Consider the following 13,186-nt stretch of genomic DNA (forward strand, 5'->3'; position numbering starts at 1 on the left):
TGCCACCTCCCTTGCTATTTCAAAATCTTTCTCACTTGATTGCTGCATTAGGTGATAGGAGTTGCTTGATAAAACCATTCCTGCATTACCTTCCTTGAATTTGATTACCTTCCTTGATCACCTGTTTTACAAAAGCTTTTGATGCTTAGCCTTGCTTTAGAAAATAAAATGTTTTGTTTTTACAAAATATGATGTGGCAAAGGTGGGTGGGATGTTTTCGAAAATAAAACTTGGTGGTGGATCTGTCAAAGGCCTTGATGGATTCAACATCGGAAAAGATGTACCTCTGCCAGGTACCAACTTTGGGTTTTAAATGATTAAGCTGAGACCGGGCGGGTGACTTGCACGAGAAGAGAGTCTCGGTGTAGTGTCTCCGTCTGAGTCGATTAAGGACCGTCTCGATGTAGGCTTGATGATCGAGGACCCTTTAACTGGTCACATGCCTCGTCATGGGTAAGCCTTGCCTCGGGCAGACTAAGGCCGGAATAAGACAACACGAGATGGGCGTGGAGCGGTGGCGAGAGTAGCGTGTACCCTCCGTGGCAAGAGGCTGGACGGTGGTGTAGCTGTGCTCTCGGTCTGCGTGAACCTGATCCGGTCTTAAGAACCCCGGTGGCGGGTTGACATATGCAAGGGTTAAGTGCTACATATGTCGTGTGATTGGAGATCCTCAGCTGAGTATAATCGATTCGGATCGCCGTACCTTCGCGGTTATGAAGACTTGGTCACTGCCCTACACGTAGCATTCCACTAAAGATGATGGGTTTTTGTTAAGAAATTGGCTAGTGCAGGACCAGTGATTGAACTAGGGTAGAAATAACTCTAGTGCAGGTAATTTTACTTAACTTGACCAATTAAAACTGGATTTTTAAGGATCCACTTTAGTAAGCATTTCTGCAAAACAGAGTCTTTGAATATTGAAAAGCCTTACCTTGACTCCCATATAACCAGCATACCCTTGAGAGTCTTTTCTTTAGTCGGGTAAGACTTGCTGAGTATTCCATACTCAGGGTTTATCCCTTTGTTGTTTTTAGGTGAGGAAGTAGCAGACTTTTGCTGCTTCTGTGCCAAGGTGGTTCCAAAAGAAGAAAATCAAGACTGAAGCGCGGGAGGACTCGGTCCTCCACTTAAGATCTTTTGTTTTTAACTTCTCGGGAGGAGTTTGTGCCTCCCTGGTTTGTATAATATTACTTCTATGCACTCACTTTTAGACTGGTCTGTAATAACCTAACTCAAACTTGCTTTTGAAATAAATGTAAGATTATGTAATTCGCTTCCGCATTTCTTCATCTCCGATGTTCTGTAATGTCTACAAGATGGGTGAGACGTTCCTGGTGAGGTAAGGAAAGATACCGAACTTGTCAAGTAGTTCAGGGGCACCTACAGGGTTGTCTGATGTCCGTTGGACAAGGACAACTGTAGGTGGGCCTAATTACTTGGGAGGTTCCGTCACAGCTGGTATCGGAGCGTAGCCCTTCTTGGCAGATATTATGAGGCATCTTCAAAAGAATTTTTGAAAGTCTTACCTAGAAATTCTTTTCTCTTCTTACCTAAGTATTCTGAAGAAGTCTATCTTAAAGACCAGATAGGAAGAGTGCAACGTATAGAAGGTTGAATCGACTAAGGTTGATTCTGTAATTATACATGCATCATGCTAAGCACTATACTAATAGCATTTTCCCCCTTAGAAAAGATGCCGCCACGTACCAGGCTAACGGCACGCAAGTCCACGGGACCAATTGGGGTGCCTCGGCATCAATTGGCTCCCCGACATGAAAGCAGCAGTAGTGGAAGTAACGACCCTATCGGAGACCTTGAAGCTCGTGTGAATCGACTTCAAGCAGCACTTCAACATAGGACTGATGCTTGGGTCGCTGACGGTGATAGAATCAACGAACTGAGAAGGGACATCCGACACTTGCAGGATCAACTCGCTGATCGAGACTTAGCACTTGACTGGGCCGTGCAGTCTCGTTTGCTAAGGTGTGCTAAGGAAGCAAGGGCTCAGGCCCGAATTAAAGAACTGTTTTATGCGGGGACTGAATGATCGGCTACAAAGGAAAATGGCCACATGCATAGACCTCACCTATGGAAAGGCTGTCAGCACAGCCTTATCTGTTGAAGCCAAATACACAAATTCTGGGAAAAATAAGGGATTTGGTGGTGAGCGGCCTAATCAGGGCCAGGCGAAGAAACCACGGTTTGTGATTCGACCCTCAAACCAAAATCGCCCTTTTTCTCGTCCACCTTCATTTCCCTTCAAACAGCCCATTATTATCCGCCCCAACAATGCCCCCACTACCCCAAAACAGCCGGGTGCCCCAGGCACTCGATTCCCTGCCTTGCCTAGTTCTTCAACTGGGTGCTTTAATTGCGGCAAGTCGGGACACTTTATCAAAGACTGCCCATATCCTAGGCAAAATCAATCTAATGCTTCGCAAGGATCTGGGAAATCAGTTCAGTCAAAAGGAAATGCTATGGGGAAGAATACAAAGAAAACGGGGCGGGTATACTACACTCAAGTGGCTACTACACCGGAAGGAGAACCGGTGATGATGGGTACGTTTCCCGTGGCCAGTCACCCAGCAATTATTCTTTTTGATTCTGGTGCTTCACATACATTTATTAGCAAGAAGTTTGTGGAACAACATCATATTGCATACCATGAATCAAAGGAGGGATTTAAATTTCATTCACCTGGGGGACACATTTATACTAAAGAAGTGGCCTATGGAGTGCCAGTAATAATGGCCGGACGGAACTTTCCTGCTAACATGATTGTTCTAAAGGGCCAGGATATAGATGTAATTTTGGGAATGAATTGGTTAACCCAATACAAAACAATTCTCAACACTGAACTCAGAACCGTCAGGTTGAGCTATAACCAAGAAGAGATTCTTTTGACTCTCCCCGCAGCCAATCCAGCCAAAGCTTCTGGTAGAGTCTATGAAGCCATTGTACCGGAGATCAAGAACATTCCGGTAGTATGTGAGTTTCCAGATGTATTTCCGGAAGATTTGCCTGGACTGCCCCCTGAAAGAGATGTAGAATTCGTAATTGAGCTAAAGCCCGGTACGGCTCCCATCTCCCGAAGATCGTACCGCATGCCCCCTAATGAATTGGCGGAACTGAATACACTATTGACCACTGCTCCGGTATTAGCTCAACCGGACATCACTAAACCTTTTGACGTATATTGTGATGCATCTGGCAGTGGGCTCGGCTGTGTACTGATGCAAGAGGGCCGAGTGATTGCGTATGCTTCAAGGCAGTTGCGCCGGCATGAGGAGCACTATCCAACTCATGATCTGGAGCTAGCTGCTGTGGTTCATGCCCTAAAGATTTGGCGTCACTATCTGCTGGGTAATATCTGTCACATATATACAGATCATAAAAGTTTGAAGTACATCTTCACCCAGTTAGAGTTAAATATGAGGCAAAGACGATGGCTTGAGCTCATTAAAGACTATGAGCTAGAGATCCATTATCACCCAGGCAAGGCCAATGTGGTGGCAGATGCATTGAGTCGTAAGACTTCCTGCCACTGTCTTATGGCGAAGATCTTCGAGAACACTTTGTGTCAGGAAATGGAAAAGCTAAACCTGGGGATCATCCAACAAGGGACTCTAAATAAGTTAAGGCTTGAGTCAATCATTTTGCAAAGAATAATTGATGCTCAAAAGGATAATCTGGGTATGAAGCACATACGAGAAAAGATAAGGGCTGGAACAGCCAAGTGTTTCAAAGAAGACGATCAAGGTGTGATATGGTTTAAAAACCGCATAGTTGTACCAAAGAACGAAGAGCTCCGCCAGCAAATTTTGGATGAAGCACATCTTAGTCGTTATTCTATTCATCCCGGAAGCACTAAGATGTACCAAGATTTAAAGCAACATTACTGGTGGACAAAAATGAAGATTGAGATTGCACGATATGTGGCGAAGTGTGACACTTGCAGACGTGTCAAGGCCATACACATGAAAACTGCTGGTCCATTACAATCCTTGCCAATCCCAACATGGAAATGGGAAGACATTAGTATGGACTTTGTTGTGGGATTGCCCAGAACCGCAAAAGGGTATGATTCTATATGGGTTATTATTGATCGACTCACAAAGATCGCCCATTTCCTCCCTGTCAAAGTTAAATATCCCGTCATTACCCTTGCGGAGTTATACATTGCCCGTATTCTCAGTTTGCATGGTGTTCCAAAGACCATAGTGTCGGATCATGGACCTCAATTCGTATCCAAGTTTTGGGAAGAACTTCATAAATCCCTGGGTACCAAATTACTCCACAGTTCGGCCTATCATCCTCAAACCAGTGGACAGACTGAGAGAGTGAACCAAATACTTGAAGATATGCTGCGGGCATGTGTCCTGGACTTTTCACCAAAATGGGATGAATGTTTACCCCTAGCGGAGTTTTCATACAATAACAGTTATCAAGAAAGTATCAAGATGGCACCTTTTGAAGCTTTATATGGACGTCGGTGTCGGACTCCGCTAAATTGGTCTGAACCTGGAGAAAGATACTTCTTTAGACCTGATATGGTGAAAGAGGTTGAAGAAAAGGTTCAGAGAATTATCCATAATATGAAGAAAGCTCAAGCACGACAAAAGAGTTATGCAGACAAACGACGAATGCCCTTATATTTTCTTGAAGGAGACTATGTCTACTTGAAGGTCTCACCAATGAAGGGCGTATCACGTTTCGGAGTTAAAGGAAAACTTGCACCACGATATATTGGTCCTTTTCTTATTCTGGAAAGATATGGGCCAGTGGCATATCGACTTTAGCTCCCCGAAACATTGTCTGCTGTGCACAATGTGTTCCACGTGTCACAATTGAAGAAGTGTCTTCGGGTTCCTGATCGAACCGTTGAAGTGACTGATGTTGTCCTGGAACCGGATTTAACATACTCGGAACATCCTCTTCGAGTTCTGGATCAAAAGGACAGGGTCACCCGAAGAAAGACTCTCAAGTTCTACAAGATACAGTGGAACCAACATTCGGAAGATGAGGCTACATGGGAAACCCAAGACTTTTTAGATAAGAATTTCCCAGGCTTCCTAGCCTCATGTAAATTGTAAAGCCTGTATAGCTGTTGTAATAAAGAAGTAACCCCCACATCACCCCTGTCTTGTACCAAAAATAAGGAAATAAAAATGTGATGCGTTTCCTTTACCATTACTTACCCTAGGATTTTTAATCTCGGGACGAGATTCTTTTATGGGGGGAAGGATGTAACACCCCTGGTGTTACTGTAACTAAAACTTGAGCATGGCATCATAGCATTGGCATTGCATATGTTTGACACACCTAGAGTGCATTCACTAGGCAAAAATTTCAAACAAGTTGTATTGTTTTGAATGTTTTGCAACTAGAACCCTGGTTAATAGACTTAACCCTAAATAGTGGTTAAAGGGGTAAAACTTAACCCAAGTTGAGAAAAACTTTAGGGTTTGTGAGAAAAGTCATAAAATATCCCCAAACACTAAGTTGAATCACATTTATACCCCTGGGATGCCAGAAACCCTAATTGGAACCCTGGGAAACCCTAAAACCAAACCCTAAGGGCTTATATGCAAAATTAGCCCACTTTTGGGTTAAAGTGCAAAAACCCAAGCCAAATAGGTTTCTTAAGTCCTTTGGTTCACAAATATGTGGACTTGAAAGCAAAACCCAAGGTTTTGGACTTAAATGCAAAATAGACCTCATGTGAGTTTGTTCTAAGTCTGGATTTCAGTGATATTGGCTCAACTTTGGAGCCTTGTATCTTTCAGGATATAGGGTTTTTGCCCTAGGTCACCACATCAAAGTTGAAGACCAATTATAGGAGAACAACTTTGCTTAAGGTTGTAAGCTTAGTTGTTAAGAAGAATTTGGAGAAAACCAAGCCTAAAGTTGGGCTGTCAGGCTGTTATGTCTGAATTTTCAGACTAGCAGTGAACTGACCTCGATTTCAAGCTGGGTTTTGAGCATGATCCTGTGTAAATATACCTATGATTGCCATAGCAAGTTTGTAGTGGGTACCATACTCTACAAGTTTGCTGCAGAGCTTAACCTATGTCACTATGGAAAATTGAGAGAAAAATGGGCTCTAAGTTGGTCTGTCAGTCAAGTTGTGTATTGGATCAGAGGCACTGTTCATCGTCATCAGTTACTATCGCGTTATGGATCAGGACATCTCCGCCGGCGATAAGAACGCCATCGCGGCGTGACCGGTCGTCGTTGGCCGTGGTAAAGTGACTGGGTATCGTGGCAAAAGTTACCTCGGTGGCGCGCTTGGGTTAAGCGGCAATCGTGCCCTCACCGGAGACCGTCGTAGGCTTGCCAGCGCACCCTTAGATCGCATTTCTTCCCCATCTCCGGTCGACGGTCCTCCGCCGCGTGGCCAAGCTTGTCTACCGTGTCACCGTAATTCGTTTGAGCCATCCCATCAGCGTTAAGGAGTTTGCCACGCCGTAGGCCACGTAACCGCGCGCCAAGCTTCTTCCTCCCCTCCGGCCGCCAACGCATCGCGGTCAAATTGAGAGCCACCGCTCTCGGAGTCTATAAATTGAGCCCCCCCTCGGCTTCGCTATGTATTTTACTAGCTATCGCACCCGCTCCCACACCCGATTGTCCACCAGCTCGCCTGAATTTTGCACTTTCCCCAAATCGGTTCTCCGCCGCCGTAGAAGTGAACTCACCGTCGCCAGCCCAACTCCGGTCAGTGCCCGCCCTTTTCTTCCTCGTTTGAGCATTCTCATGCCTCTGTGATGCTCCCCGACCCCTTTAATTGAACTAGACCGGCGCCCATCGCCGGGAACACGATCACATTGCCGTTGTGCTTACGGCCACCGTGACCGGAGCTCCCTAGTCCACCAATAGTGCAATTAAGTTGGGGAAAACGTTCATGGGGACTCGGATTTGGTCTCAGCCGAAGATTAGCACCGGTCTTAGCCTCAATCGGCCGGTGTAGATGCTCGCCGGAGCACGACCGCGCTTGAGCACCGTCGAGGACTCCAAGTTGTGAATTTACAGAACCCCGAGGGCCTTTTCGTGAACTGTCAGCGACTTAACACAATAGTAAATGGACATAATTCTGTTTAGCCGTTAAGCCGAGGGCCTCTGCGCAAAGTCGCCTCGCGGGCGCGGGCGCGCGCGCGATTTCGCACGGGCCTGGGCCGCGGGAGTTGAAATCGGCCCAGTACTGCTCCTCTTTTTCCTTTTTCTTTTTCAGCAGAACTTTGAAAAACGGTAGAAAATAGTAGAAAAATCCTAAAATTATGAGACCAATTTTCCTAGGCTTGTTATTTTCCATAGTATTTAATAAAAATAGTTTCATGATTTTTAGGTTAAATAAGGAATTTTAAGGTATTTAAAGTAGTTTAAAGCATTAGTTCTGGATTTTTAGGAAATAAATGGTAACCCCAAAATTGCCCAAACTTTTTATGCGAGCTTTCCACATTATTTAGAAGCCTTGGGTAGAGTTTGAATTGTTTTGGACCTTGTTTGATCACCAAACCCCAAAACCACCCCCCTGCCCTATGAACTCCTTTACCGACTCCGGAAACCCTAAGTTCCAGGAACTCCGTGAAGGCAAGTTGTATTCAAGACATAAATAATAAGTTTATGTTGTCTTTGCATCCTCATGAGCATCCCATGGCATCCATTCTTATACATATGTATGGTTATGATTAGAACGAGAAGAAGAGGTAGAAGTAACTGAAGAGCAAGTACAACCACCTTTGGACACTCAGGCCGGGAATAGTTTCTACTTCGACATTTGTGGATCCGAGCCTGAATCACCTGTAAACGAAGGCAAGCCCCGGTGCATTTGCCACCTCCCTTGCTATTTCAAAATCTTTCTCACTTGATTGCTGCATTAGGTGATAGGAGTTGCTTGATAAAACCATTCCTGCATTACCTTCCTTGAATTTGATTACCTTCCTTGATCACCTGTTTTACAAAAGCTTTTGATGCTTAGCCTTGCTTTAGAAAATAAAATGTTTTGTTTTTACAAAATATGATGTGGCAAAGGTGGGTGGGATGTTTTCGAAAATAAAACTTGGTGGTGGATCTGTCAAAGGCCTTGATGGATTCAACATCGGAAAAGATGTACCTCTGCCAGGTACCAACTTTGGGTTTTAAATGATTAAGCTGAGACCGGGCGGGTGACTTGCACGAGAAGAGAGTCTCGGTGTAGTGTCTTCGTCTGAGTCGATTAAGGACCGTCTCGATGTAGGCTTGATGATCGAGGACCCTTTAACTGGTCACATGCCTCGTCATGGGTAAGCCTTGCCTCGGGCAGACTAAGGCCGGAATAAGACAACACGAGATGGGCGTGGAGCGGTGGCGAGAGTAGCGTGTACCCTCCGTGGCAAGAGGCTGGACGGTGGTGTAGATGTGCTCTCGGTCTGCGTGAACCTGATCCGGTCTTAAGAACCCCGGTGGCGGGTTGACATATGCAAGGGTTAAGTGCTACATATGTCGTGTGATTGGAGATCCTCAGCTGAGTATAATCGATTCGGATCGCCGTACCTTCGCGGTTATGAAGACTTGGTCACTGCCCTACACGTAGCATTCCACTAAAGATGATGGGTTTTTGTTAAGAAATTGGCTAGTGCAGGACCAGTGATTGAACTAGGGTAGAAATAACTCTAGTGCAGGTAATTTTACTTAACTTGACCAATTAAAACTGGATTTTTAAGGATCCACTTTAGTAAGCATTTCTGCAAAACAGAGTCTTTGAATATTGAAAAGCCTTACCTTGACTCCCATATAACCAGCATACCCTTGAGAGTCTTTTCTTTAGTCGGGTAAGACTTGCTGAGTATTCCATACTCAGGGTTTATCCCTTCGTTGTTTTTAGGTGAGGAAGTAGCAGACTTTTGCTGCTTCTGTGCCAAGGTGGTTCCAAAAGAAGAAAATCAAGACTGAAGCGCGGGAGGACTCGGTCCTCCACTTAAGATCTTTTGTTTTTAACTTCTCGGGAGGAGTTTGTGCCTCCCTGGTTTGTATAATATTACTTCTATGCACTCACTTTTAGACTGGTCTGTAATAACCTAACTCAAACTTGCTTTTGAAATAAATGTAAGATTATGTAATTCGCTTCCGCATTTCTTCATCTCCGATGTTCTGTAATGTCTACAAGATGGGTGAGACGTTCCTGGTGAGGTAAGGAAAGATACCGAACTTGTCAAGTAGTTCAGGGGCACCTACAGGGTTGTCTGATGTCCGTTGGACAAGGACAACTGTAGGTGGGCCTAATTACTTGGGAGGTTCCGTCACAGCTGGTATCGGAGCGTAGCCCTTCTTGGCAGATATTATGAGGCATCTTCAAAAGAATTTTTGAAAGTCTTACCTAGAAATTCTTTTCTCTTCTTACCTAAGTATTCTGAAGAAGTCTATCTTAAAGACCAGATAGGAAGAGTGCAACGTATAGAAGGTTGAATCGACTAAGGTTGATTCTGTAATTATACATGCATCATGCTAAGCACTATACTAATAGCATTTTCCCCCTTAGAAAAGATGCCGCCACGTACCAGGCTAATGGCACGCAAGTCCACGGGACCAATTGGGGTGCCTCGGCATCAATTGGCTCCCCGACATGAAAGCAGCAGTAGTGGAAGTAACGACCCTATCGGAGACCTTGAAGCTCGTGTGAATCGACTTCAAGCAGCACTTCAACATAGGACTGATGCTTGGGTCGCTGACGGTGATAGAATCAACGAACTGAGAAGGGACATCCGACACTTGCAGGATCAACTCGCTGATCGAGACTTAGCACTTGACTGGGCCGTGCAGTCTCGTTTGCTAAGGTGTGCTAAGGAAGCAAGGGCTCAGGCCCGAATTAAAGAACTGTTTTATGCGGGGACTGAATGATCGGCTACAAAGGAAAATGGCCACATGCATAGACCTCACCTATGGAAAGGCTGTCAGCACAGCCTTATCTGTTGAAGCCAAATACACAAATTCTGGGAAAAATAAGGGATTTGGTGGTGAGCGGCCTAATCAGGGCCAGGCGAAGAAACCACGGTTTGTGATTCGACCCTCAAACCAAAATCGCCCTTTTTCTCGTCCACCTTCATTTCCCTTCAAACAGCCCATTATTATCCGCCCCAACAATGCCCCCACTACCCCAAAACAGCCGGGTGCCCCAGGCACTCGATTCCCTGCCTTGCCTAGTTCTTCAACTGGGTGCTTTAATTGCGGCAAGTCGGGACACTTTATCAAAGACTGCCCATATCCTAGGCAAAATCAATCTAATGCTTCGCAAGGATCTGGGAAATCAGTTCAGTCAAAAGGAAATGCTATGGGGAAGAATACAAAGAAAACGGGGCGGGTATACTACACTCAAGTGGCTACTACACCGGAAGGAGAACCGGTGATGATGGGTACGTTTCCCGTGGCCAGTCACCCAGCAATTATTCTTTTTGATTCTGGTGCTTCACATACATTTATTAGCAAGAAGTTTGTGGAACAACATCATATTGCATACCATGAATCAAAGGAGGGATTTAAATTTCATTCACCTGGGGGACACATTTATACTAAAGAAGTGGCCTATGGAGTGCCAGTAATAATGGCCGGACGGAACTTTCCTGCTAACATGATTGTTCTAAAGGGCCAGGATATAGATGTAATTTTGGGAATGAATTGGTTAACCCAATACAAAACAATTCTCAACACTGAACTCAGAACCGTCAGGTTGAGCTATAACCAAGAAGAGATTCTTTTGACTCTCCCCGCAGCCAATCCAGCCAAAGCTTCTGGTAGAGTCTATGAAGCCATTGTACCGGAGATCAAGAACATTCCGGTAGTATGCGAGTTTCCAGATGTATTTCCGGAAGATTTGCCTGGACTGCCCCCTGAAAGAGATGTAGAATTCGTAATTGAGCTAAAGCCCGGTACGGCTCCCATCTCCCGAAGATCGTACCGCATGCCCCCTAATGAATTGGCGGAACTGAAGACACTATTGACCACTGCTCCGGTATTAGCTCAACCGGACATCACTAAACCTTTTGACGTATATTGTGATGCATCTGGCAGTGGGCTCGGCTGTGTACTGATGCAAGAGGGCCGAGTGATTGCGTATGCTTCAAGGCAGTTGCGCCGACATGAGGAGCACTATCCAACTCATGATCTGGAGCTAGCTGCTGTGGTTCATGCCCTAAAGATTTGGCGTCACTATCTGCTGGGTAATATCTGTCACATATATACAGATCATAAAAGTTTGAAGTACATCTTCACCCAGTCAGAGTTAAATATGAGGCAAAGACGATGGCTTGAGCTCATTAAAGACTATGAGCTAGAGATCCATTATCACCCAGGCAAGGCCAATGTGGTGGCAGATGCATTGAGTCGTAAGACTTCCTGCCACTGTCTTATGGCGAAGATCTTCGAGAACACTTTGTGTCAGGAAATGGAAAAGCTAAACCTGGGGATCATCCAACAAGGGACTCTAAATAAGTTAAGGCTTGAGTCAATCATTTTGCAAAGAATAATTGATGCTCAAAAGGATAATCTGGGTATGAAGCACATACGAGAAAAGATAAGGGCTGGAACAGCCAAGTGTTTCAAAGAAGACGATCAAGGTGTGATATGGTTTAAAAACCGCATAGTTGTACCAAAGAACGAAGAGCTCCGCCAGCAAATTTTGGATGAAGCACATCTTAGTCGTTATTCTATTCATCCCGGAAGCACTAAGATGTACCAAGATTTAAAGCAACATTACTGGTGGACAAAAATGAAGATTGAGATTGCACGATATGTGGCGAAGTGTGACACTTGCAGACGTGTCAAGGCCATACACATGAAAACTGCTGGTCCATTACAATCCTTGCCAATCCCAACATGGAAATGGGAAGACATTAGTATGGACTTTGTTGTGGGATTGCCCAGAATCGCAAAAGGGTATGATTCTATATGGGTTATTATTGATCGACTCACAAAGATCGCCCATTTCCTCCCTGTCAAAGTTAAATATCCCGTCATTACCCTTGCGGAGTTATACATTGCCCGTATTCTCAGTTTGCATGGTGTTCCAAAGACCATAGTGTCGGATCGTGGACCTCAATTCGTATCCAAGTTTTGGGAAGAACTTCATAAATCCCTGGGTACCAAATTACTCCACAGTTCGGCCTATCATCCTCAAACCAGTGGACAGACTGAGAGAGTGAACCAAATACTTGAAGATATGCTGCGGGCATGTGTCCTGGACTTTTCACCAAAATGGGATGAATGTTTACCCCTAGCGGAGTTTTCATACAATAACAGTTATCAAGAAAGTATCAAGATGGCACCTTTTGAAGCTTTATATGGACGTCGGTGTCGGACTCCGCTAAATTGGTCTGAACCTGGAGAAAGATACTTCTTTAGACCTGATATGGTGAAAGAGGTTGAAGAAAAGGTTCAGAGAATTATCCATAATATGAAGAAAGCTCAAGCACGACAAAAGAGTTATGCAGACAAACGACGAATGCCCTTATATTTTCTTGAAGGAGACTATGTCTACTTGAAGGTCTCACCAATGAAGGGCGTATCACGTTTCGGAGTTAAAGGAAAACTTGCACCACGATATATTGGTCCTTTTCTTATTCTGGAAAGATATGGGCCAGTGGCGTATCGACTTCAGCTCCCCGAAACATTGTCTGCTGTGCACAATGTGTTCCACGTGTCACAATTGAAGAAGTGTCTTCGGGTTCCTGATCGAACCGTTGAAGTGACTGATGTTGTCCTGGAACCGGATTTAACATACTCGGAACATCCTCTTCGAGTTCTGGATCAAAAGGACAGGGTCACCCGAAGAAAGACTCTCAAGTTCTACAAGATACAGTGGAACCAACATTCGGAAGATGAGGCTACATGGGAAACCCAAGACTTTTTAGATAAGAATTTCCCAGGCTTCCTAGCCTCATGTAAATTGTAAAGCCTGTATAGCTGTTGTAATAAAGAAGTAACCCCCACATCACCCCTGTCTTGTACCAAAAATAAGGAAATAAAAATGTGATGCGTTTCCTTTACCATTACTTACCCTAGGATTTTTAATCTCGGGACGAGATTCTTTTATGGGGGGAAGGATGTAACACCCCTGGTGTTACTGTAACTAAAACTTGAGCATGGCATCATAGCATTGGCATTGCATATGTTTGACACACCTAGAGTGCATTCACTAGGCAAAAATTTCAAACAAGTT

Source organism: Zea mays, chromosome 4 (assembly GCF_902167145.1).
Source record: "Zea mays cultivar B73 chromosome 4, Zm-B73-REFERENCE-NAM-5.0, whole genome shotgun sequence".
Taxonomy (NCBI): domain Eukaryota; kingdom Viridiplantae; phylum Streptophyta; class Magnoliopsida; order Poales; family Poaceae; genus Zea; species Zea mays.